Source organism: Rhincodon typus, chromosome 10 (genome assembly GCF_021869965.1).
Source record: "Rhincodon typus isolate 14 chromosome 10, sRhiTyp1.1, whole genome shotgun sequence".
NCBI lineage: Eukaryota > Metazoa > Chordata > Chondrichthyes > Orectolobiformes > Rhincodontidae > Rhincodon > Rhincodon typus.
In genome coordinates, this window is record NC_063341.1 from 50,272,347 (window position 1) to 50,298,383 (window position 26,037).

At 38.8% G+C, this 26,037-nt stretch overlaps 1 protein-coding gene across 5 annotated transcripts in view; it reads left to right on the top strand.

The window, feature by feature from the left end:
• rnf220a (ring finger protein 220a) overlaps positions 1-26,037 on the top strand; it is a 462,984-nt gene that overhangs the window by 350,276 nt on the left and 86,671 nt on the right. The gene's annotated exons all lie outside the window — the stretch shown is intronic.

Below are 26,037 nucleotides of genomic sequence, written 5' to 3' on the forward strand. Positions count from 1 at the left end.
TTCAGAACCTTCTTCAGAAGAAGGTTCTGAAGAAGGGTCTAGGCCCGAAACGTCAGCCTTCCTGCTCCTCTGATGCTGCTTGGCCTGCTGTGCTCATCCAGCTCTACACCTTGTTATCTTACATCATTACCATCTGTGTTGTTACCCAACGACTATTCCAAAACAGAACAAAGGCATGACCGTCAAACTCACAGTCAAGTTGTCACAAACTCTCATGCATTCTTTGAAAAAAAATTCCGAAACAACGCATTGGCAATTACAGAATGATATTAATGGAATCTTTTCTCAAGCGCTTGGATAGCAGTTACAAAGTAGCTGGGCTTTGCTCATCTGATATGTGAGCTTGTTGTTTGAATCAGTGTTTTATAATCACAGCAACATGGTATCTTTTGCAGTTTTTCCAATGTCATTTTCATAGAGGGCTGTGAATTAATTACAGTGAGCTTCTGCAGTTAATGGATGGTGTTGTTCTGAAGTTCATTCTTTAAATAAATAATTGAGGCTGTATGTACCATCCACTGTGGGCAAAACAACAATCCGAGGACTTTAAAGCCTGAGTTTGTGTCTGCTATCCCATCATAATACGGAGTTGGTGCTCCAGCCCCTCCAAACACTGCTACGACTCTCATGTCTGTGCCTGCCCTGCTGTTTTGACTCTAGACAGTTATTGATTCCTCCACTGCACTGTCCATTCCCACCTCTGTTATGACCCAAATACGTATTCTCTGATTATAGGATCTCCTGTACACATTCCATTTATTTCTGAGTTGTTGCTAATCTGTTTGAATAATGGAATACCTGAAAGACGGCTTGCTATATTTCTTTAATAGCTGTCCAGGTTTGAATTTCTCACAATAAGATTAGGGTCAGAAATGTGGAGAATAAAATACGTAGATATGAATAGCAACAGACTCATTGAGAGGCTTAAGCAGCTTAATAAACTGCATACCAAGAGGATTAGTTAATAACTGAATTGCTTTTGATACTTAAAAATAAATATGAATAGCATGTATACTGTTGTTCTTTAGTTTTCCTTCTTGAGTGTTTAGTTGCATAAGTGGGTGGAGTGTGAATAGTGCAGCTCATTGGACCTTTTTGATTTTACTGAAAGCTGAAGGTGAAAGGACACATGAAAGATGGCGTATGACACAAAATCTTCCTACCAGCAGGGATAACCCGACATGCTAGCCCAAATTTCCTATACGTAGTGAAAAAGGCATTTGATATGCTTGCCTTTATTGGTCAGCGCATTGCATATAGAAGTTGGGTGTCATGTCGTGGGTGTACAGGATTGGTTAGGCTGCTGTTGGGATACGGCATTCAGTTCTGGTCTCCCTGCTGTAGGAAAGATGTTGTGAAACTTGAAAGAGTGCCAAAAAGAATTACAAGGATGTTGCCGTGAATGGAGGGTTTGAACTATAGGGAGAAGCTGAATAGGCTGGGTTTATTTTCCCTGAAGCATTGGAGACTGAGGGGTGACCTTATTGAGGTTTATAAAATCATGTGGAGCATGGATAGAGTGAGTAGCCAAGGTCTTTTTCCCAGAATAGGGGAGTCCAAAACTAGACGGCATAGGTTTAAGGTGAGAGGGAAAGATATAAAAGGAACCTAAGGGGCAACTTTTTCACAAAGAGGGCTGTGCATGTTTGGAATGAGCTGCCGGAGGAAGTGGTGGACACTGGTACAACATTCAAAAGGCAGCTGGATGGTGCATGAATAGGAATGGTTTGTAAGGCTAATAGAAATGCTTGCAAATGGGACTAGATTAATTTAGGATATCTGATCGATATGGATGAGTTGGACCGAAGGGTCTGTTTCTGTGCTTTACAACTCTATGATTCTTTAGTGTAAATCCTTAATATTTACACCACTGACGCAATAACACCACAACAGCTAAAGCAGCATTGGAATAGAGAAAGGGCATCGATTGACAAACACTGTCTCGTTTAGGTGACGTTTACTTATGAATACAATTGCTTTGATTTGTACAGTCTTTTATGATATGCAGGGATATGTATGACGTTTGCATATCATTTATTTCCATATTGAATGCTTATTAATTAAACAGCATGTTCCACCTTCAAAAAACAGTAATTGACTATTTAGAGATAATCCATTCTGTCTATCTTATTACCTTTCCTATCGTTACTTTTCATTGTCCCCAATCATGACTGTAACATTATGTTTTGAACCTCAAAAGTTTAGGGTAATGTGGGTTTGACTCCACATCTGAACCAATTTAAGATATATTCCAAACATCGAATTTCCATTTCATGTGTTTAGTTTTATGTTTCTTCATTCCTCTGTGTAATATTGGACTTTGGCAGCCCTACACATACACTGTCAAAATCAGAACAATTGTCATTGCTCTGTCACTCTAATAGAATTGCAGTATGCTGCTTAGAAAAGATTGGAATCTAAACAGTTGCAAGAAATTTGTAGGAAACATCTTGACTATTGGTATAGAGTGCAACAAGTGTATTTGCCTGTTTGTGGAATCATATGTGAGTTCAGTTTGCAAGGCATGTAGCTGTATTACTTACAAGTCTTGTGTTACATGAAGAATGAAATAGTATAGGAAGTGCAAGCTGATGTATGAATCTACTGTAAGCCAACAGTTTGACCTTTGGATGTGCATAGTGGAGAGAGGTGGAATCTTCTCAGAAAATGCATCTTCCTTGTACTGAAACCGCCTTGATGTAACTGACTGATAAAAGACACCGTTGTTGGGGAGGGTCTGCTGGAATTAAGCCTTTTGGTGGCCAATGTCAGGCCTTCACCTGGATTAAGGAATCAGAGAGTGTCAGATCCCTCTTGCTGTCGGCAACGTCAGAAACAGTGGCAACTGTTGACCATGCGCCCACCAGAAGTCCAGGATTGATGAGGGACCTCTGGCCAGAGGTGCATGAGAGCCACATGGGAGAGGGAGGAGACGGTGCATCTGATGAAAGGGCAAGGTGCCACTTTCAGCTACCCACCCTCATTCCTGATGGTGGATCCTTTGGGCAGACACTGGGCGTCTTTAATAGAAGGGAATGCTGCCTTCCTCTTGCTCCTAAAACTTGTAGTCAGACTTGACAGGAGTTTATTTTTATGTGCTGATTCTTTGACTGCCTGCCTCTGGTTGAATGCCAGTGGTGGATGAGGCCATTGAATGGACATTAATTGCTAACGTCAGGGCCTCAGTTAGTGTTGGGGTGGAAGAGTGTAAATGAACCGTCTTACCCTGACTTGATGAGGTGGAAGTGGAAAGATTGTGGGTCTCCACCCTGTATCTATTTTCGTAATGGAATGCACCCTAACCCATGCATCACCACCCCGACCACATCCAGACTTCCTCCTCGGCAGGATCAGGGGATTCTGTTATAGTTAGTAAGTTTTCGTTTGGATTCCAGAGTATTCACAAAAGGTTTATATCAAAAAGTTTGAATGTGCTTTTTGTTTCAGATGGCACATTTAAGCCTGTAATTTCTGTTTGGGTGTTGAATTTAGATTAAGTTCTCGCATTTTTACTTTACCATATTGCAGTTTAGGAGTTGAAGTTCACAATCTGTACTTCTGTGGGCATTAAGTGTTTTTGACTCTAAATCATGTGCAGTAAAATATAGAGATAGCAAGAACTGCAGATGCTGGAGTCAGAGATAACAAAGTATGGAGCTGGACGAACACAGCAGGCCAGGCAGCATCAAAGGAACGGGAAATCTGATGTTTCAGGTTGGGACCCTTCTTCAGAAATTCAGAAAGGGTCCCAACCCGAAACGTCAGTTTTCTGTTCCTCTGATGCTGCCTGGCCTGCTGTGTTCCTCCAGCTCCACGCTTTGTTATCTCTTGCAATAAAATATAGAACTTTTTTGGGAAATCAACTGTATGTTATTTTCTCAAACATCTTAAGTAATGCCTCAGTAATTAACCTCTCAGCAAGAGTATTGTTGTAAATCAATAATACAGAATTGACTATATTTCTTAACAATTTTGACAGGAGGCGGGAACATTAAAATAAACTTGATCATGAAGAATTTTCTCAGATAAGATTAAAACATAGTTTGAAAAATAAGAAATGCTCTGGAATTATTCTATGATAAGTTAACACGGTGGCTGAAGTCTGCTATGAGGCATGCAGTAATATAATCAAGGACATAGTTGATGTCATGACAATGAAGCTGGAATGCCTCATCAGCCACACCTTAACCTCAGATGTGATACTTCATTAAAAGGTCTCCAGCCAGTGAACGCGATGAATAAAAACCAGGGTACATTAGTTGCTGGAAATCTGAAATAAAAATAGGAAATGCAGACAGCCCTCAGCAGATCAGGTAGCTAGCGTCTTTTGAGAGAGGAAGTTATGTTTAATGCCTTATGAAAGGTAGTTGATCGAAGACGCTTACCTTTCCTTCTTCACAGATGCTGTCTGACTTGCTGATTGTTTCCAGCATTTTCTGTGTACATTTAAATTCGTAGAATATTCGTCTTTTACTTTAAGCAGGTATTTTGTTTTTCTGCTCGTGTTGAGTGTTTTGGCAGCTAGTGCCCAATGGCAGGCTTATCCTATGTTACCCTGACATCCATTGTATAATGTGAAAGAGGAATCTTAAGGAGAATTGGCTAAATCTCTTTTCATTCCAGGATAGTTTTCACTTTAAACAGGCAAACCTTGGTAAAGGTCTGGACTGTTAATGTGAAATGCATTTTCCTTTATGTATCTACATGCTTACTTTATATTCATTAGGGTCTTCTACAAAGTATATGCCCTACTGCGACACATATGAATAGAGGACTTGAGGGCTGGGGAGGTTGGGAGGAGGACAGTTCTTGTTGCCTACTGTGCGTGGCATCTGCCACTGTTCGATGGAGCTTGTTTCTTAATGTAAGGTATCTCTTGTCAAGTGTTGTACCTAAGTAATTGGCTGTGCAGACCTCAGGCTTTCACTTAGATCAGATGTCCAGTTTTTTTTTTCTCTTTCAAACTGTCCCTCCACTGCCAGAGTAACTTACAGGATCTGACAATTGCTAGTGTACTAAACGCATCCAGTGGTAATTGAAGCTGATTGATGCCTCTGGTACAGGCTACAGTATTAACAGTTCATATGTCCTTGGATGGTGATACGTAACTTTTTCTTTCTTGCATTCAAACAACCTATATACTGATGAAGCAGGCATTGTTGTGCGCAGTTTCCTTCATGAAAACCACATTTTGCATAGATTTATGAAATGTAATAGGTAATCCTTTGGTAGTCATTGCAATGCACAAAAAACCCTCATAAAATTAAGCCACACTTTTTGCAGATCCATAACACACCTTTCTTCCAATTAAGTGGAGTACAGATTTCTCACCTCCATGGCATTTAACCCTGTAGTGAACTTAATCAATGTTTACAACATCAGATCAATTTGGTAGGTCTAAAAGGGTATATTTATACTTTTAGTAGAATAATGCATTGGGATTACCTGAATGGGACAGTGGTATCCCAATAATGGTCAAGAATGGGTTAAAAGTTACCAGCTACAGCCCCTGTTTGCAATCATAGAAATCGTAGAAATTTGTAGCATGAAAGGAGGCTTATTGACCCATCATGTCCATGATTACTGAAAAGTACCTAACCAGCATGATGCCACTTTCCAAATCTTGACCTCTAGCTTTGTACGTTACAACACTTCAAATGCACGTACAAGTCCTTTATTTTAGTCTAATGAGGATCTCTGTCTCTCCAATCATTTGGCAGTGAGTTTAAGATTCCCATCTCCCTTGGGTGAGAAATTAACTCTTAGAATCCTGTCTAAATACCCTTTTTCTTACCCTGAATCGATGAAACTGAACTCTGGACCCCTCAATAAAATCGAATTGGACTATTCTATGTTTAGATCCCTCAATATTTTATACACTAGTTAGGTCTCCTCTATTTTGAAGAAAATTACTCTAGCCTAGCCCAGTTTCTCTTCTTAGTTAAAATTCCCCAATGCAGACAACATCCTTATAAATCTCCTCTGCATCTTCTCCTGGGAAATCATACCTTCCTTATAGTGTCCTAGTGACCAAAACTACATGCAGTAATCCAGTTGTGGTTTAACTAGTGTTTTGTACAGTCCCAGCTTAATCTCCTGAGGTTTTATAGTTATTCTTTGGCTGATGAAAGCATGTATCTTTAATACCTTTTTGATTATTTTATCTACCAGTATGATTACATTTAGGGATTTGTAATTATGGACTCAAAGGTCCATCTATTCCTCCAAATGTCTCTGTTTATATTTTATACCACCACTTATGGTGCATTTTCTTATTTTGTTAACCTTACGCAAATACATTTCCTCATACTTCTCTGGATTGACCTCTATTTGCCACTACCTGTGAGGGTCCCAAAGAACCAGAAAATGGCTAATATAACACATGTGTCAGAATTCTTTGAGGAGGTAATGAGCAAGTTAAACATAGGAGACCCAGTGTATGTGATCTATTTGAACTTCCAGAAAGCCTTTGACAAGATGCCGCACAAGAGGCTGCTAAATAAGATAAGAGCCCATGGTGTTAGGGGCAAGGTATTGGCACGGATAGAGGATTGGCTGACTGGCAGAGGCAGAAAGAAGGGATAAAGAGGTCTTTTTCAGGATGGCAGCTGGTGACTAGTGGCGTTTCGCAGAGTTCATGTTGGGACCACAACTATTCACATTATACATTGACGATTTAGATTTAGGCTAGGAGTGTGGGCGAAGGCACGACAGATGGAATATAATGTGGGAAATTGTGAGGTTATGCAGTTGGGTAGGAAGAGGTGTAGACTATTTTCTAAATTGGGAAAGAAAGAAATGTGAAGCACAAAGGGACTTGGGAAGAAAAAAGTGACTGCAGATGCTGGAATCTGTACTGAAAACAACCAATGCTGGAGATCACAGTGGGTCAGGCAGCATTCATAGAGACAGCAAGCTAATGTTTTGAGTCTAGACGACTCTTCATCAGAACTCTGATGAACTGTCATCTAGGGCTGCGGATGCCAAGTTATTGCATGCATTTAAGACAGATATACATAGGTCCTTGATTGGTAAGGGAATCAAGGGTTATGGGGAGAAGGCAGGAGAATGGGGTTGAGAAACATCAGCTATTTCACAAAAATTTTTTACTCAAGTCCAACTCATGGATACATATATCACAAAAGCATTATTTAGCACTGAGCCCTGGGAAACTCCAAAGGAAACAGACTTCTTTTCGCAATGACACCCATTGCTGTTTTTTCCACCCCATGATTTAATCATGGAATAGAATCCCCACAGTGTGGGAACAGGCCATTGGGCCCAACAAGTGCACACTGCCCCTCTGAAGAGCATCCCACCTAGACCCATTCCCCTACCCCTGCATTTCCCATGTCTAACCCACCTAACCTAAATATCCCTGGGCACCATGGGCAATTTAGCGTAGACAATCCACCTAACCTGCACATCTTTGAACTGTGGGAGGAAACCCATGCAGACACAGGGAGAGTGTGCAAACTCCACACAGACAGTCGCCCGAGGCTGGAATCGAACCCGGGTCCCTGGTGCTGTGAGGCAGCAGTTCTAACCACTGAGCCACCATACCGCCCTTTACTTTTAGAATCAACTGGATCCCATAGGCTTTTACTTTCATGATTGGTGTGCCACTTGAGACCTTGTCAAAAGCCTTGCTAGCATCTTTGTAGATTACATCAAATGCACTAAACTCATCCTTGTTAACCCCTCATAAAATGTAATCATATTAATCAGACATGAGTTTCTCATAATAAATCAGCTCATAAGCTGACTGCCTTTGATTAATCCATTTGGAAGATACTAATACATGGATGAGGATCCAACTTTTCTCTGTGCAATTTTATGGTAGCAAACTTGCAGTTCAGGGTCAACAGCAAATAGCCAGCCTGTTTGCATCTCTGTCTATTTGGTGCCATAACCTATTGAAAGAGAAAAGCAAACCTTGCCCTTTTATACCATCTTTCCCCTTGCGCCACAGTAATTAAGTATATTTGAAGCCACAATTGTAATGCAAGAAAATAGAGCAGCTAATATACCATCAACAATAAATTGCTTTTGTGATATTTACTGAAGGATTGTTTTTGGGAGGGAACAATTAAAGTCGTGAAGTGGGCTCTTTTTGGTCTATCTGAAGGGGCAGCCATAGACTCTGTTTAATCCAAAACGTTCTGGTTCCAGGAGTGCAGTGATTCTTTGGTACTGCAGAATAGTTTCTGCCTCAGTGACGTGCTTAATTGTTTGAATTTGAATTGAAACCATGATCTTTTGGTTCAGAGGTACTGTCACTGAGCCAAAACTGACACACATCTTGGCTCAACTTTGGATAGAATTTTGGTAACGAGGATTCCTTGTACAATTTTAAAGTTGCTGGCCTGTTGTCTTCTTCGTGTTGCTATGGATAAATATTGCATGCAGGGAAAGTGGCTGTCCAGTGAAAAGGAGAGGAAGATCCCCAGGAGTTGGTTTGGTACCCTTGCTCTTGTGGATAAATATTAATCACTGAGACCTTTGTGTACACTACAGGGCACAGTTTCAAAATTTGCAGATGGAAGTATTGTGAAGCAAGAAGAGGGCATTATAAAGCTTTCAAATGACATGGAAAGGTTGGTGGAATGGGTGGACAATTGGCAGATGAAATTCAGTGCTGAAAAATGTGCAGTGATTCATCTTGATAGGAAGAATGCAGAAAGACAAAATAAAGCATACAATGTTAAAGGGTGTGCAGAGTCATGGGGATTAGAGTGTGAATGTGGGAAAATATTTGAAGGTGGCAGGACAGGTGGAGAGAGTGGTTAATAAAGTCTGCAGTATCCTTGTTATTCACTGGCAGATTAATGTTTTTGAACAGAGTCCAAGTCCACACTTCTAGTGAGAACTTTATTTCAGTTAACCACACTCCATGAAACTCACACCCCACTGAGTATTAGCACTCCATATTTATGGAACTAATTCACATACAATTAACCCTTAATTAAAAGCAAAATACTGCAGATTCTGGAAACCTAAATTAAAGCAAAAAATGCTGGAAGAACTCAAAGTTCAGTAGTGTCTGTGGAGAAAAAACAGTTACCTGTTGGAGTTTGATGTGACTTCAGAGTAATTTCTTGTTATCATATCAAACTTGAATGTTAATTCTGTTTCTCTTTCCACAGATGCTGCCAAACTGAATTTCTCCAGTATTTTCTCTCTATTTATTTAGAATGCCTGCCACCAATTGGCCCAGTTATTATTTTTAATTTTTTCAATCGATTTGTTCAGAGATGTTATGATACATCTCTGGAACAGGTGGGACTTTCCACTTTTATAACTGTTAACTAATATATGTATATAATATAAATCACCTGTTCCCTCATTCCGTTAGGTCTTGGACATCCCTTCAGACCATATTAGATGATGATAATCATAGATGTTATTAATTGAGCATAAAGTTCAAAACTCTGGTTTGGCTTTAACTGGAATATTGAATTTGGTTCTGGATCCTTACTTTAAGAAAGATGTAAAGGCATTAGAGTGAGGGCAGGAAAGTCTCATGAGAGTAATTTCAGGGATGAGGAACTTATTAGGGATATTCAAAATGATAGGTCTGTACAAAGAATATGGGGAAATGCTGTCCCCACTGATGGGAAAATTAAAAGTGAGAATTAGTGAATTAGGAATGGTGGCATAAGGACAAACCTTTTCATGTAGTGAGTGGTTAGGTTTCAGAATCTGCTACCTGAGAATGGAGGTTCACTTGAGGCATTCAAGAGGCAATTTGGTCATTGTATGAAAAGGAAGAATGTATATGGTTATGGGAGAAGACAGGAATGGCCCAAGTTGAATTTCTCATTTGGATAGCCATTACAGACATAGTGAGCTGAATGGCCTCCGTCTGTATAATGAACAATTATGTGAAGTGATGCTCAATATCAGTATTGTAATATGTGGCAAAGGATCTAATTATGCATCTTAAACAGGATCTCTGTTTATGTAACAATGATGCAGACTGAGTTGATGTGGTGCAATCTGAATTTAGCATTCTTAGGTTTAACGTGTTACCTAACAGATGATTATTGTTTGCTATTGTCACAGAAATCTTGGCGTCTAACCAAAATGGCATTGGTGGAGTTCTAATGTCACGGACATCTAGTAGCCATCTTGGCTGCAGATAATTTGCAGACTGATCAATTTTCAGTACGTTTTTAGCATTTTCTAACCATTTTCACAGTTTAGCTCCCACTGATTACATCTTGTGACTGTCATGGGTTGCAAGGTTGATGAAGGGTAACCTTCTTGCCATCTATAAATACGTCAATAGACAAAATCCTGTCTGCATCTTGTCATTCCTTTGGGTTCACATCAATAACAGGTTTCCTAATTAACCACAAAGAGTATTTCGGTTTGTTTTGCAGATATCCCTTGAGACTAATGGATTCTCTAAATAAGAGAAAATGCTCTGAAAACACAGAACTGCTTTCCAATAGAACTGTGGTACTATGGAGATGGTTACAAGGGAATGACAGTTGAAGTTGGTGGATCTAACATCACAGCTGAGAATGTAGAAATCCCACAATAATAGTAATCCTGTCAAGTGGATCAGTTAACTCAGTTGGCTGGACGGCTGTTTCGTGATGCCAACAGCATGGGTTCAATTCCCGCACCCGTAGAGTTACCATTGAGGACTCTCCTCGAGCTCTCCCCTTGCTCAAGATCTGGTGACTGTCAGCCTAGACCACCACCAGTTGTTGCTCCCTAATGAGAGAGCAGCCCTATGGTCCTTTGGGGCTATGTACCTTTACCTGATAGTACTGTTGCAGGCCATTTAAAATACATTGATGCTCCTTTTGTGTATGTGTTTAACATGGTTACATTTGCAGATAAGTAGTTCTGTGAAATTCGTTGGTATTGGGCAGTATCCTTCAGAGCTTTGCTTGCTTGTGTATGGAGTAGTGTTTCCTCAATAGTGTGATTTCTGTTGTACAGGTATTACAGTCCCACTGTGAAATTGATTTGTTTCCACCTTGTAGTAGAGTGAAACTTGTAGTTTAAACAGTGAATCTTGCTATTTGGATAGCTTTCAAAAATTTAACTGTTGAAAAGAATCCTGATTAATTAATGTTATTTCACTTCAGCCCTCTTGCTGATCACTGAATATTTTTGGTTAAATCTTGCTTACTAAAGAAGACATTGGCCAGCAGACTTTTAAGGAGTTTGAAAGATTGCAAGTGAAGTTGAGTTTATGAGACATTGCAGGGAGCATTGTCGATTTTTGCCAACAGTATATTTGTGTTTTAGAGTCATTACAGCTATTTGGCTCATCAACTCAGTGCTGGCTCTCTGTAGAATAATCCAGTTGGATCCATTCCCTGACTCTGTCCCTGTGTAGTGAGTGTTGACTTTGATAGGCAGCTTGTTGGTGAGAACAGCACTGTTTACTTTAGAAAAATAGCAAACTAATTATCTTTTCTTAAGTACCAATCAGCTTGTGACCCTATCTAATGATCTTTGCACCAGCCCTCTCTCAGTACCAAGTTAGCCAGTTGTAACTATAGGCGCAAGGTTATCTCAGGTGAAGAACACGTGGTTAAAACCATATTACATTTGATGAAGTATTTGCATTTTTCCAGACTGAAAGTAAAGAATGCATTTCTGATTTAACACAATACAAAATAGTTGTATGACTGTAACTGATGGATTTTTTTGTAAAAATCTGATTCAGTGCTTGAAAGTCAAAAATGTATATGAGATAAATAATGGAGTGTTGTAAAGTTTCGTTGAGATCTATGACTCTTTCAACTTTCTAGAGACCAACAAATTAATCCACTGAGAGAATCATACAACAACATGACATACAACAACAATATAGCATTACCTCATACTCCAACCTTTCTCGGGTCTGTATTAAGGGCTCTTGTAGCACATTGGTAGCATCCCTGCCTTTGAACTAGGCCACTTGTGTTGAGGTCTCACCTGCTCCAGAGGTGTGTGTTGAAGAATTCTCTTTTCTGGTCCACAGAGACATTTGAAGGTCCTGCCCATGGTTCCCTTCTCCTCCTGGCCTGGGCCTATCAAATGGTCCTGGCAAGACCCCAAAATTTGCTTGGGTCATGGGGTATTCTTGTGTCCTACATTACCAGTGGGCCACCAGTCCTTGTGTTGCAGAACTACTAGCCTTCAGTTGACTGGCAGTACTATAGGCAAGGCTCACTTTTGGAAAGGGGTGACAGTCTCACCTCACATAATTAAAGTCCCTTATGCTGGAAAATTAAAGCAAGGCAAACCATCCAAGTGGAGGTGGGCTTACCCCAAAATTTATGCTGGGCAGCAGGGTCCCTGCCCTCAGCATAGAATCTGCCTCAAGATAGATTGTAGTGGGACTAGTATCCATGATCTTCTGCTGAGGCGCAAGTGAACCTACAACTGAGCCAGGCCCAGAATACTATTCAAACAGAAGGGAAGTTCTTCAACTGACATTACAAATATTTATCCCTACATTTACTAAAAATGGATTATCCAGTCTTGCCTCTTATTCTTTTAGTGGCACCATATGTGCAAATTGAGTTTTGTATTTCCATGCAATAATAACAGTATAATAATAATAACACATAAGTACCTCATTAATTGTAACAGAGTTTAGAATGTCCTGGGATCATGAAGATCTTTCCTTAACGAATCTAAAGCAACTTTGGTGAACATCCAGTGTCTACACATGTGCTAATTGCGTATATTTCTGAAGTAGGCGGGAGTTTGTTGTGTAAATGTTGTGCAGTCTCAGAGTTCATGTATTACTCATAGACTGAGTTTACTTCTCTAGATTTATCATGTTATCTGAGCCCTGGGACTGCTCTGGACTTGTATGCATTTATAACTAAAACAAGAATACACTATACTTGATGTGATTGAAAACCTCGTGAAGCTTTTTCTTCTCGAATGTACAGTAGCTAATTGCATCTACAAAGGGCTGTTTGCAAAGAAACCTATGGCAAGTGCTTCGTACTTCACCTGTGTGAGTTCCTTTCATTGCAGTCTGTCAGTTGTAGTTGGTTTTTTCAGCATATGTAATTTTACTTTCCATCACTTGCTGCAAGAAGATTAGCAGATGAGACCTTCATCCGAAGACAATGTGACTTTGTCAGCCTGTATATTTTGCATATTAAAAGGCCATTTTCTGTGTTCAGTCAGGTGGGTCAATATGGAATCTCTGTTGTGGCTATTAACTTGACCCTAATCAGAATTTATCCAATTAAATACAACAGTATCTTTCACATGGGATTGCTGAGCAGTGACTCCAAAAGCTTGAAATGCATACATAGATGTTGTTTAAAAATCGATGAGCTGTTCTGGTTTTTGTGATAGTGGGTAGATTTTTCCCTTTGAATAATGTTCAAATAAATATTTTTTAAGATGTGGTACAGGTACTGGACTGTGAATGCTCGATTAAGATAATAATAAATTTGTTGTAGTTTTAAAGTTCACCTGACTATATATTTGTATTGTTCAACACAGATTCTTGATTCAAATTCATTGTGATATTTACCAACTGGCTAAAAGTTACAGTTCTTTGCATTGTAAAGTTTAAGCAGCGATGTGAAACTGAAACCCACTTTGCACTAATAAACATGTCATACAGATTGGCTAGTGAGTCGTGAACTGATTCCTAAGTAAGGTAAGGCTTAATGCTGCACTTGTGGTTTAAATGTACTTGTTCAACTTGGGAGTGCAAAAGACTGTTGGTTGTAATAATTGATTCCACACGATGAGGAATGTGCAAGTATATCCCTGACATGATGAAATAATGAACTTTTTAAGATTGGAAAACATGCAGTGCACATTACCCTTAGGTGCCTGAGTTAATTAAACAGGTGACTACTTTGAGAAACATTCAACATCTTATTCAGGTGTTGTGAGATAAATTAAATACTTTTAAAGGAGTTCTTCCACCTACGTGTGCCTGCTGCAATTCATGTAATTCTTGGGGAATGCATTTTTAATAATGTGCCCATAACACAGTCCTTAGATTCAAGCTGTGACATTTCACTTAATACACAAGATCCCAATGAAGCTTGGTACTGTCTTAACACATTGTGCCTAAGGGTAGCTTGCATACAACATATTACAGAAGATATTGGACAAGTACATGCGATGGATCCAATGGCTCTTATTATTTCGGTCACTTTGTATCATAAATTCCAGGTTATATGTTGCACTTGCATGTTAGTTTAGAACTCTTGTTAACTTGGCAGTCATGATTGCAAGACTGCTTCTCCCTACAAAAGAAATCTCATACTTGTGAAATTTTAGCAAGAGGGTAAGAGAGAACCACATCAAGTTTTAAGACTTTTGATTCAAATCTGCCGCAGTTCTATCGAGCAAGAGTCTGTTTACTGTCTGTCGACTGGAAGCTTTCACTAGACTTCTGGATGTCTCTGGTCTGCATGTCTGAGATGGTAGATCAAGAACTTCAGTTTGATTTTTCCACAAAATTGGTAGTTATCAGAAATAAAATCAAATTACTAGTTTAAGCTAGTAACTAATAAATCAAACTAGCTTTAAGTTGCACTTGCCCATGAATCACTGTATTCCAAAGCTTAAAATGGAAATCAGTGAATACTGTTGGTTCTAAGGTGAATGTAGCTCACCTCTTTTGGAGTGACATTTCTGGTGTGTGAGGGTATGGAAAATGTACTGCACCCTGCAAATGATGTGATTTTATGTTCATATTGTTTGCAGGGTAAATGGAAGTTAACAATAGAAAATTGCCATTTTCTAAACTCATTGTAATTTGCAGTGGAGTATTTTTGCACTTTCTTTCACTGTGTTACATTTTTCAGAGTTCTCTGCACTTTCATTATCAGAAAGAGAAAAAAAACGTTATTTGCTATGATGTTTCTTCATTCTGCTTTGTAGATATTTTCTAATCAACCTGTTCAGAGATGTTATTACACACCTCTGGATCAGGTGGGACTTGAACCCAGCCTCCTTGTAGGGATATTACCATTGTGTCACAAGAGCCCCTAATACTGCTTTGTAATCCGGTCCTCAGGGTTATTTTCTGAATTCACCTACTGTATTATGGTGATATTAATGTCATTGAACCTATAGGCTTGTCTTACCTATCCATGCTTGGAGGCTAAAGTTGCAGAAGTTGTAGTTAATTAAATGCTGTAAAATTGCCAGAACTGCAGCCAAGTTAGAGCATAAGAGATAACAAAGTGTAGAGCTGGATGAACACAGCAGGCCAAGCAGCATCAGAGGAGCAGGAAAGCTGACGTTTCGGGCCTAGACCCTTCTTCAGAAAGTTAGAGCAGTTTTGTTGTGGAACATGTTTGTGTGAATATCTTTTATTATGTAAATTTTGTGATAATGTGGCAGCTCTGTGATAAATCTGAACACTGGAATGAAAGCTTGTTTCAGAATCAACAATTCATACTTAGGTTCTTCTTCCAATTCAAACTCATGTAGTTCAGATTTACAAGTGAAATTGACTACGATGGTTCATTTGGAAGCATAATTTATTTGCAGAATAGACTCCATCCATTAATACACCCTGCCCAATCTGTGTTCTCCAGTCAAATATACTGCTATAAAGCTGACATGGTTGCAAAGGTAAGGGTATTGCAGCATAGTAATGAAGTTGCTGGACTAGTAATCTATCAATATGGAGATGTTTCCAAATTTCATTGTAGTAGCTGAGAATTTTACTTTAATTAACCAAATAAATCTGGAATAAAATTCCATAGAATTCACTAATATCCTTCTGCATAGGAAATCTGTCATTTTAACTGATTCTGGCCAGCCTATGACTCCAAACAAATGTAGTGGCATTGACACTTAGTTGTCCTCTGAAAAATCCAACCATGCCACTTAGTTGTATTCTAAAAGGCTGTTTACAGTTAGGGATAGGTCCTGCCTTGTTGGTGACATCAAATACAGTGAAAGAATTCAAAGATTCTGAATTGAGAAAGAATAAAGATGTAACTAGTTTGAAGCAAATGAAGCCAGAGGGTAAGACCATAAGGCTACAAGAAATAAGAACAGGAGTAGGCCATTTGGCTCTTTGAGCCATTCACTGGATCATGGCTGGTCTGACATTCTACATGTCCACTTTCTTGCTTTTTCCTCATAACCCTTGATTCCCTTGCTGATCAAGAATCTATCTGTTTCAATCTGAAATATACACAGGGGCTCTGCCTTCACAGCTCATTGTGGCAAGGAGAGACAAGACTCTCAACCCTCTGGGAGAAGAAATTCCTCCTCATCTCAGTTTTAAATTGGCACCCCTTGATTCTGAGACTATGCCCTCTCGTCCTAGACTCTGCAATGAGGCGAAACAGCCTCACAACATTTACCCTGTCAAGCCTCTTAAGAATCCTATATGTTTCAATGAGATCACCTCTCACTCTTCTAAACTCTGGTGAGAAGAATCCCAACCTGTTTAGCCTTTGCTAAAGAAGAGGGTAAGAAGAATAAAGTGAACTTTGTGATAGGGTGGAGGGCAGGAGAGATTAAGCAGTGGTTAGGAAACAAAGTATGTGTCTTGAGCAGGTGTGAACAGTAGAATGATGGTCCCTATGTCCAAATGCAAAAAAAATGAAAAAAGAGTGAGAGAAATGACGAAAAATAAGAAAGAGAAAAGAAACAAAATGGGACAAAGATTGTGGTGTAACGTTGTTGAAACATTGTTGAATGCAGAGGCTATATAAAGGACCAAATTAAAAGCTGTGTGTTGGACTTCATTTGAACACTACAGTGGGCTAGCAACAGAAAAAAATCAAAGTGGGAACAAGGTGGAGAATTAAAATGATGTGCGACCCGGGGGCTTGGGGGCATGCATCTAAACTGAACAGGAGGGTCCCACAATTTGGTTACCAAGTGTATGTTTGGTCTCCCCAATGTAGTGGTGATGACTTTGTAACTAGAGAGTACAATATTTCTCTTCCTCTTCTCTCTGAATGAGGAAGTGAGGGGAAGGGATCGACCTGTCATTGTCTTTCTGGCTTTAAAAACAATTGGTTTGAAAGAATTTTTATTAAATCTCATGACATGGAATTGTTACAGCAACAGCAGTGTGGTTTTGCATTAATAGAGTGTGGTCTAGTGTCTGTGACTTCTTACTGACTGACTTTCTTAATTTTAGCATTGTAATCCAGGACAGAAGTCACCAGATGGAAGGTTAGAATTTCTGTTCTCTTGGATATAGCTATTTGCATGTTTCCTATACATGGCTTGGATACAGCTAACATACTAAGTATTGTAGTAACAAAGTAAGTTGAAAACCTGCAACTAAAGACCTTTGCCAGACTCATCATTGTTAAGATTCTGCATGATGCTGTTCAGTGAGTGAGGAAGCAGACCCTGAAAATCAGAATTGAAATTTTCCGGAATCCTGCATATATTAGAATCGTAATGGGAATTACCTGTTTTTTGGTATTCTGTTTTAATTCTGCTGAAAATTGCACTGTTATGCATAAGTACCATTACTCTTCTTGTTGTATCTGGTGTCATGCAACAACCTGGCTTGGAATTTGATATAAGGAAGAAAAATGTGGCTATAATTAAAATGAGGCAGCAGCATTCTGTGGTCACACATGCAGGTTAAACATGGTAATCGGGAAGTTGTGATGCTTGACCAGAAATGGTAGTGTAATAGTATATCTCTGAGCAACTGGAATGGTGAGGAGTCGCTGTAATTAAGTGATAGGCACTCTCTAAACTCAACAAGAATACGTTTGCACTTCTCCATTTGGAGCACTTTTCTGACTCGGGTGATGAATCAAAATGCTGCTGAAAGCTTGATTTACTGTCACTGAAATGGCATGATCTGTTGTCCACAGCCTGGAATAGATTTTGTATCTTTCTTTTGTCTTTAACTTTCAGCAATTTCTCTTAATGTCACTTAATCCTTCTTCATTTAGGAAATAATTACAATTGTTTACATAAAATATTTGGGATATTGTCTATGATCAAGATAAGATGGAACCTGCTTGTCAGATTCATCTGTCATGGACTGCATTGGTAGGAGTGACCATTGCACAGTCTTTGTGGCGTCCGTGCATCATTTTCAAAACGATGTTATGCTCCATTGTATTGAAGGTACTACTGCCATGCCAATTGGATAGGTTCTGGAAAGTACTTGTAGCTCAAGGTTGGGCATAAGTTGCAGTGGACCATGAACAGCAGCAGAATTATATTCGACCACAGTCTGTAACCAGCATTCCCTCTAATTAATGGCTGCATAGTCTTCTGAGGCCCACGCGTGACTTTTTGAACTGGAAGGCAGTGTTGTGATAACGATGCAGAAGAAGCAGCAAACTATAAACTGACTAAGAAAACCCCACAACCAGTGCAATCAAATAAAAACTTTGTAATATTGCCACATCCATTTGTGAATAGTGGTGGACAGTTATGAAACTAATGGGAGGAAGGGTCAACCCCATGAAAACACCTCCAATGCTAAATGATCGTGGAGTCCAGAACGTTTGTACCAAAAAAAAAGCTGAAAAGTGCTGTAAGCAAATGATCCATCTTGGCTTTCTTCTGAGTCTTTGCCATTATGGAAATCAGACTTTAGCTAATTCAATTCACTCCATGTGATATTGAGAAATGACTGAGTGCGCAGGGTGCAGTAAAGGCTGTGGCCTAGAAAGCATTCCAGCTGAAACGCTGAAGACCTTGTGTTCCTGAACTAGCTGTGCCTCAGACAAGCTGCCTTGTGCAGCTGCAACATTGGCATCTTTGAGACAAAGTGAAGCAAGTGATCTGCACACAAGAAGCAGGACTAATTCAATCTACTCTGAATCATAAGTAAAGTGATGGAAGAGATCATTGATTGTACTTTTGAGAGGCATTTTCTCCCCAGTAGCCAGCTTACCACACCGTTTAGTTTCCACTTGGCAACTAGACTCCAGACGTAATTTGCAACTTTGGTCTAAAATCAGCGAAAGGTGCTGAATTCCAAAGAAAAGAATGACACTATTTAACATTAAGGCAGCAACATTTGCTCAAGTGTGGCTTCAAGGAGTTTGAACAAAATTGAAGTTGGTGGGAATTACAGGAAAATCTCACCAGTGATGAAGATTGTGCTTATCAGAGAGGGAGATTGTTGCGGTATATGGAGGCCAATTATTTCAGTCCCAGGACATCTTGCAGAAGTTCCTCAGGGTAGTGTCCTAGGCCCAGTCATCTTCAGCTGCTTCAGTGACCTTCCCTCTATTATATGGTCAAATGTTCACAAATGATTTTTACAGTGTTTATTCCCATTCATAACTCGTTAGATAGGAAGTAGTCCATTTCAACAAGAGCCAGGTAACATTGATGTTTCTGCTGGTGAAGGAAATAATATTCATGCCATACAAGTGCCAGATAATGACTGTCTCCAACAAAACAGATTTCAACTGCCTCACCTTGAAATTAATTGACATTACCATCACTAAATAGCTCCCTTTAAATAGTCCAGGGGTGGCCAATGAACAGAAATTTAACAAGGCCAGATGCATAAGTAGAACGGTTACACAAACAGGCCAAAAACTACACATTCTGCAGTTGGTCACTCAACTCAATCTCCCGCTCAACCCCAAAAAAGCCTTTTCTACATCTGTAAGTCAGCAATTCAGAGTGTATTTGAATGTCTTCCATCTTGCTGTATGAGGGATGTTCCAAAATGAAGTGGGATAGCATTCAGATGAGGCACCGTATCCACAATGTTAAACTTTTACACACTGTACTACCGATGCACTGTGTTATTTACAAAATGCATGGTAGTGACTTGGAAAGACTTCTTCAGCAGCCTCACCTAAATATGACTTAGGGAGATAAAGGCAGCATAGGAACACTAACAGCTACAAGTTCCTCTCCAAGTCAGACACCATCCTGACTTGAAAATATATCCCTGTTCCTTTTTCTTTGGGTCACATTCTTGGAATTCCTTCACTACCCAATAAAGAGAGTCTGCATAGAGACAGTATTTAGTGATCAGACTATAGAAAATGGAAACTGCCCTATTACTTTCTGTTGTCTTTGACAACGTTACTCATGTGCCACTGTCGTTGTCTAACAGGGGCAACAATGTGTCATTTGATTGAGTTTAGATCAAGGCTGTTGTTTACAGTATTATATGAACCAGAAACATCATGTTGAATCAGTTTGAATGAATAGCCTAACTCACCGATAGGCACCGATTGGGGCTAGATTCTGTCAGTGCAACACAGATGTTAAAGTACACAGGAGTGTGATTACCAGATAATTAATTAATGATGATAGTGTAATCACTTCTAATTAATTCAGGCTTAACTGTTTTGGACGCAACATTCCTGGAAGTTCTATATATAAAGGGTGTCAGGTAAGTAAAGTTCAACCTCCTTTTATTAGTTTGTTGTCTGCTTATTCATGGACCCGACAATTTCACTCATTGCCATTGGGACTAAGGTCAGCTTCCTAGCAGCTACCCAGCTGTGGTGTTAGCAATCTGCTTGTTACAGAACTATATGTGAATATTAATGATTGGTGGGTGAGGATTTGGGCTCCATTTAAAATTTCGGCTGAAATGATTTCCTTGTTTTATCTGAAACCATTGTGTTGCTTTTTTTTAACACGACGTTTGCACTGTGTTCCATTGGATCCCCTGTGAACTGTCAGGTGATTAAGTGCTATTATTCATCAATTATTAAAGGTTTACAACAGCTAAGTGAAGGGGCTGGAGATAAGCAACAAAGGGGAACTCATTCTTAGATCCTGTCACAAGTATCAACAAAGAGAAAGTTGGAAAGATGGCTTAGAGATTTTTAAGACAGTCTGGTGGACTCGAGCTGTCTGACTATAATTCTCTGGATGGGTTCTATTCACAGAGTTAAAGACCAAGTTAAAACCCAAGACTGAGGCATGCCCTCATAATTTAAGCTCAACAAATGGCAGTAAAACCTCTCTAGGTAATATTTGGATCATTTTCAATTTTTGTACCACAAATCAATATCTCCTGAGGCTAAAATGGGAGATCACACCTGCAATAAATAAATCAGTCCCTCTTTCACTGTCCATCATTACTGATCCTTTGCTTGGAAGAAGAAAGTCTTTGTCTCCTCCTAAGTGTGACAGTCTCTTTCATATATTACATCAGGAATCAGCATGGAGAAAAAACCAACATTTACACTGAAGAACTTGCAGTTTCTGATGAATCTAATTCACTTGCTTTCTGTATCAACTGTATGACAACACAGGAACAGAAAATGAATCACAGTTCTTAATTTGAAATGAATTTACTTTTCTTGTTTTATGGAAGTGTTAATCAATCTGACGTGTTCAAAAAATTTAGTTTTATATTAACCTTTCTAACACTGGCTGTGCCACCATGAGTGCAAAGCTAATCCTGGGTCATAATATCATTTTGCTTCAGTAATGTGCTATCAGGTTTGCACTCTGTGGAAGACAGTAAAAGAATTGTGTTTCTCTGGAACCTAGATATTATGAATTCAGTGGTAGTTACACTAGTGGGCCCAGCGTAATTGAGCTAGGTTTTTCTATTCAACTGAGCCTTTCAAAAGTACATTGTCGATTAGAGCAGAGATTATTCATTTAGTATTTAGCCAGAGACAGCTGAATAATCTGCATATAGCCGTGGATGGCTTTCTCACCCCCCTTTACATTTCATATTACTTGTACCTAAAAATTAATGTAGCATCACTCAATATGCAGTTAAGAAAGAACAAAGAATTACAATGTAATAGGCAGTGTTCTGCAGCGTTAAATTTCTAATTACGTGCTGGGCAGTTTTTAAAGAAAAGGATAAAGGAAGGAAAATGCATAAATGAGCACTGGGGATTGGGAGTAGAATGAGGACAGTTTTGAAGTGAGACTGTCGAGTGAAACGGATTCGCGAAATATCCTGGTTTTCCTACCACGACACATTTAATCTGCTGTCTGATTGCTATTTAAATTAAGACCCTAATTGTCATGATAAATTATTTCTTCTATGAATTTTCATGCTGGCAAGAATAAACTCCTTGAGATGTATTGCGTTTTTTTTTAATTTGATGTGTCCTCTTTGCTGTTTGATTCAATAAGCTTGTTCGCAGTACCTTGAAACTATGAAAATGTCTGTGAATATGTAGGGGTGGATGTAGAAATTGTTTCATTCTCCAGTAGATGCCTTGAGTTCCTTAATATTCTATCAGTATAGCTGTACAGCAGTGCACACTGTACTGATAACTAAGAATAAAAAGGCGATTTCCGTTGTATAGGTTCACTGTCTAGATTAGATATGTCCTGAATTTTCTACACGTCTCTGTAAAACTGTTGCCTTTTGCACTGATGTTCAACTTTAAGCTTGCATCCACAGTCAGACCCAGAGTGCCTGCAGAATAAATTTGAGCAAAGCATCTTGAGGCCTCTTGCCTCACATTTTTCACAGCCAACATAGTGTTGAACCTAGTTTATAACAGATCCCTTGGAAGCATTTTTTTTGAAGACTCCCTTTCTTGAATTTAAATTATTGAGAGTTAGGCTTTTCTCCTGCCCACTCTTCAAACATTTAAATTTCCAACTGATGGAAGAGATCTCTGCATCTTCCCTTGATACAGTGCACAGAGCATTCTCCAAAAGAAACCTAAAAAGTTTTAACCAGTTAAAAGTAGTGTAAATCAGGTTCTGCCTCGCTGGCATCTGAACTGCACCTCAAAGTCTTTTGTTGCGAACTGATATAAAAACATGCTGTGTCAAATGAGTATCAGATAATTCTGACAGGCTGCCATTTTTCTTTACTGCATTATGTACCTATTCCTATGTGGTGTTGAGGGAGATGATCATCCAGATCTAGAATTGTAGAGCACGTACTTCAGACTGAATGGCGTATTCCTGCCCCATTTTAAGTTAGTGGTTCTGAAAGTGTAGTCCATGGATTGGTCTAAAATGCAAGTCATTAATTCGCAATGCCACTGCTGAAGACATCCATGGAAGTAGGCTAGAACCCACGTCATCCTACTTACGTGACATCACAAAATCAGACTGGCATCATGTCTGCGCACAGGCTGTTTTAAATATGAGCAACAGCAGTGTGGTTTTGTAAGACAAATTTGTGTTACTGTTAGTTTTATTTGAGTATTCATGATGTGAAATGTGTATTAGTTTCCCAGCAAAAGATTACTGTAGAGATTTTTAACACATTAAAATGTTCCAAATAAGTGTTATCTTGTATATTAATACTTATTAAATGAGAACTATTTTTAGGCATTAAGAATTTTATGTGATATTTAATTTTAAAATGTACAAATTAATTATATCGAGCGGGAAAAAGAACAAAATATTTGTGGTTCCAATAAGTTTCTCTTGATTCTGATGAGTTTCTGACATGGCAAATGGGGTGAGGTGGAATTAGTAAATGATTTATGGGGTCTTTTGCCCCAACTAAATAGTTCATGTTTCAGAAGTTGGAGTAAACCACAGATTTTGTGGTTATCTAACAGCCCCAACTTTTGTTTGTTATTATTGTGAGCTTTGTCTTGGGCATCGTTGACATTTTGCAGTAACGGTATTTTAACTTTCCATTTTGTCAGACTCTCACGTGCTCACCCTGTTTCTGTTGGATTTAAAGAAAGTAAAATTTGTAGCTATATTGCATGTTTTAGAACCACAGAATATCACAAAGCACTTTCCACCAATGGAATGTATACATTGTTCTCGTGCCCAAGGTCCTACAAACAGAAATGTCATAATGATTGAATAACATGACTTGGTGATGTTGTTTGAGGGATTAGTATTGCCCACACACCGTAGGGGAACTTACTGCTTATTCTTATATAGTTAAGAGTGTTGCAGAATCTTGTATGTATATCTCAGAGGCAGGTTGGGTCTTGGCACATCATCCAAAAAATGGCACCTCAAACAATGCTGTCCTCCTTCAATGCTGTGCAGGTAACGTCCGCTGATCACCACTTTATTCTTCAGAAATTTGTCTAGTAATTTTTTCACTTATTTGACAAAGTTCTCTTCCTCAGAGGAAAAGTAATACATCCAGAAATTCAACTGCCTGTATTCTCATTGTGTATGAATGGTCCCTGGTTCTATTTAGTCCCATCATTTCAAGCATTTCATCTGCTTTAACTTTTTCAGTGTCTTGCCAGAACCCTTTAAGTTTACATATCTCCAACAAATACAAATTTGGACCATCAAGTGATCAGCTATTGCTACATGCAGCCTGAGACCTTCATAGTTTGGATGGCTCAGTCATCAAACATAAACTAATGAAGCAATTAAGAGGAGACATTTTGATGTAATTTCATGTTAAGAATAAGATGTGGAAGGGAACTGGGGAGAGAGACTTTTCCAAAGGATCTTTATTCTCATTTTTCAGTATAATATTCTAAATGACTTTGATAAATCATCAGGAAGAGTAGTTCAGTTAACTGTAACAAAACTTTTATTTTACCCTGACACGAAAGGATGATATTTGCTGTGATATGCATGTATTAAACAGAATCCTGATTTTTGTCTGATCAACATATCTTGTTGTTTTAAAATAAAAATACCCTTTTGGTATATTGTTAAAATGCATAATGGTGCTATTTCTGCCATCAGCTGCCTGCAAATGATGAGGCACAGTCTCTCATTGATTTTACTCAGGAAAGGGAGCTTCTACATAAATTAAGCCTTCCTGCTGTGTTTGGGCACTGTTTTAAAATGGTTATTTATTTATTTTCGGTGTCTAGACATGAGAGAGTCTTAAACCATCTTTGACTTGCAATACATTAAACTGGGCAGCAGTGTATTACTAACTGTATGACTTAATTGAGTTTCCTTGTTCAACTACTCCAGCTCTCTCTAATTTAGCATTCGAAAGAATGTGCTATTACTGATGTATACTGACAATTTGCTGTCATTTAACTTTTGTTCTAGAACATTTGTTTTTATCTTTATATTAAATAGCAATGAATGCCAAATTTCCAATTTTTTTTTCTTTTACTGTGTTGATGAAATTCTTTTTTGCTCAGGGTGTTTAAGGGGTTGATAAGCCTCCTGTAACCCATGTTATACTGAGTCATAAGTAAAGAACTTATTATTGAGCAAAATCTGTGTTCTCAGGACATTACAAAATACTTTACAACAATTTTTTAATGCAGTCTTTGTTGTACCATTCCAATATATGTAAGCAAGCTCACATAAATGACAATTGATATTAGTTTAGAGAGAATTCATAGCCAGGATATCAGGAGGACTCTCTGGTCTGTCTTGAACCTCTACAATCATGTGAACAACCAAATAGGATTGAACTTTCCATCCAGAAGGCACCACCTCCCAAGAAATGACACTTAGATAAACAGTGCAGTTTTGCAGTGACTGGAGTGGTCATTGTATCTCAATGGCTGAAACACTGTTCAGAGGAGAAAGTGCATGGAACGAGCTTTGATTTGTAGAAGGTTTTCAGAGGAGCTGAGTGTGGCTGTTGAAGTTTATTAAGTGTGCTCTCAGTGTGAATGAAATGAAATGAAACTGTATTTGGATAGAGTAAATTAATACATCATGAATTGTAAAACAGAAAACATGCCTGCTTGCCTTTTGGCTGAGTGTACATTTTACTCCATAATGTCTCTCTGCATCATACAGATAGATCAAAAATACATTCATCCATAAGAGTTAACATTAATGTTGCAGAAACCCTCTTGCATAAATCCTCACTGGTAATGAAAAGGATGATATAATCTAGCCATGTATACTGTTTATTGGAGAGGCAAAGTGTAGAAAAATAGTAAGATAAATTCCTTGACAGTGAGCATTATAGCAAATTGAGGGTTGGTGGTGGTATGCTTTCATTAGTTGGACTGTGACTAAACTGGTAAATTGTACTGGTCCCCCTTCCTTTCGGACTAGCTGAATCTATTGCTATTCATCCATACCTGTTCAAACTTGGTGTTGCTTCCTTGTTAAAATTCAGCTCAAAGTTTGATAGATTTGTTTTGTACGCTTTATTTTTTGTTTAAAATTCATCTGCCATAAAGTATTAATTCATTGTTAAATTAAATGAGAGCTTTGGAAGTTTTTAATTGAAGAACACTGATAGTAAAACTTTGTTCTTGTTTG